Source organism: Octopus bimaculoides, chromosome 2 (genome assembly GCF_001194135.2).
Source record: "Octopus bimaculoides isolate UCB-OBI-ISO-001 chromosome 2, ASM119413v2, whole genome shotgun sequence".
Lineage (NCBI taxonomy): Eukaryota > Metazoa > Mollusca > Cephalopoda > Octopoda > Octopodidae > Octopus > Octopus bimaculoides.
Window position 1 is genome coordinate 137,119,835 of NC_068982.1, and position 2,164 is coordinate 137,121,998.

General features: G+C 41.1%; 1 protein-coding gene across 1 annotated transcript in view; it reads right to left on the reverse strand.

The window, feature by feature from the left end:
* Window positions 1–2,164, reverse strand: part of LOC106883547 (uncharacterized) — a 195,192-nt gene that overhangs the window by 121,314 nt on the left and 71,714 nt on the right. The gene's annotated exons all lie outside the window — the stretch shown is intronic.

Sequence of the window (2,164 nt, forward strand, 5' to 3'; positions counted from 1 at the left end):
CAGTGTTTCTACAGCTGGATGCCCTTCCTAACGCCAACCACTCCGAAAGTGTAGTGGGTGCTTTTTACATGCCACCGACACAAGGGCCAGTCTGGCGGTACTGGCAACAGCCATGCTCAAATGGTGTTTTTTATGTGCCACCTGCACAGGAGTCAGCCAATGTTTTGTTCATATGCCACCGGCACAAGTGCCAGTCAGGCGATGCTGGTGCTCAAATGGTGCTTTTTACGTGCCACCAGCACGGGAGTGAGACTGCTGCTCTAGCAGTGATCCCGCTCGGATGGTGCTGTTAGCGCTCCACTAGCATGGGTGCCAATCATCAAATTTGGTTCAGTTTTGATCTCACTTGCCCCAACAGGTCTTCGCAACCTGAGATGTATGTATGTATGTATGTATGCATATATGTTAGCATGCTTCTATGTATGTGTATGTATGCATGCATGCAGGTAAGCATGCTTGCATCTATGTATGTGTATGCATGAATGCTTGTATGTATGAATGTGTGTGTGTGTGTGTGTGTGTGTGTGTGCACAAAAGACAGTGAGATATTTATTAACCGATCGTGTACATCAATGAACACTGGACATATTCATTCAAAATACCAGCAGATCCAAGAACATAATGAATCCTCCTAGGATACAAACCTCAACAGTTAAATGAAGATCACCTGTTATCAGCAGCAAATGGAAAAAAGTCAACAAAGAAAAAGTCACACTTGTGGCCAGGAAAAACTACTCATCAGAAAAATGACACTTTAAATTTAAATGCCATGAATAATTATAAAGAAAATAATCAGACAAGTTATATTTTCAGGATGATTATTGATTGACAATTCGAGGTGTGCAACCAATGGCAACACTATATGATGGTATTAAATGGATGTGAAAAATAATCATATTTGATTAAATATTCTTTTCCACTTTAGGCACAAGGCCTGAAATTTTGGAGGAGGGTGCCAGTGGATTAGATCAACCCCAGTACGTAACTGGTATTTAATTTATCGATCCCGAAAGGATAAAGGTCAAAGACAGATGAAATACCGGTAAGCATTTCACGTGGCATGCTAACGTTTCTTATTTCTTTACTGCCCACAAGAGGCTACACACAGAGGGGACAAACAAGGACAGACAAACGGATTAAGTCGATTATATCGACCCCAGTGCATAACTGGTAGTTATTTAATCGACCCCGGAAGAATGAAAGGCAAAGTTGACCTCGGCGGAATTTGAACTCAGAACGTAGCGGCAGACGAAATACCACTAAGCATTTCGCCCGGTGTGCTAACATTTCTGCCAGCTTGCCACCTTATATTTAATTAAATTTTTATTTCTTTATTGCCCACAGGGGGCTAAATATAGAGGGGACAGACACAGACAGACAAGGGGATTAAGTCGATTACATCGACCCCAGTAATTAAATGGTACTTATTTAATCAGCCCTGAAAGGATGAAAGGCAAAGTCAACCTCGGCGGAATTTGAACTCAGAACGTAATATTGTAAATAAGAAGCTTACTTTACTAGAAGGGCTATAAAGTGTCTTCCATGTTGTAATTGTTATTGTTGTCGTGCTATAGACAATCACTGTGCTGGTTCTGTGCTTAATGCACCCCTGCTTGTGCTGCATAAATGCACCCATGCTGGTGTTGTATAAAAAGCACCCTGCACTCTCTGCTAAGTAGTTGGCATTAGAAAGGGCGTCCAGCTATAAGAAACCTTACCGGATTAGATTGGAGCCTGCCAGTCCTCAGTCAAACCATCCAACCCATACCAGCATGGAAAGCTGACGTTAAACAACGATGGTGATGATGATGATGATGATGATGATATATACGCTTTACTTTTTACTCTTTTACTTGTTTCAGTCATTTGACTGCGGCCATGCTGGAGCACCACCTTTAGTCGAGCAAATCAACCCTGGGACTTATTCTTTGGAAGCCTAGTACTTATTCTATCGGTCTCTTATGCCGAACTGCTAAATTACGGGGACATAAACACATCAATATTGGTTGCCAAGCAATGCTAGGGGGACAAACACAGACACACAAGCATACACACACAAACATACACACACACACATATATATATATATATAATTATGTGTATTTCTTCTATCTTAATGAATGAAAATTCTTCTGATAGAATAAATGGGTTAATAGAAACCAAT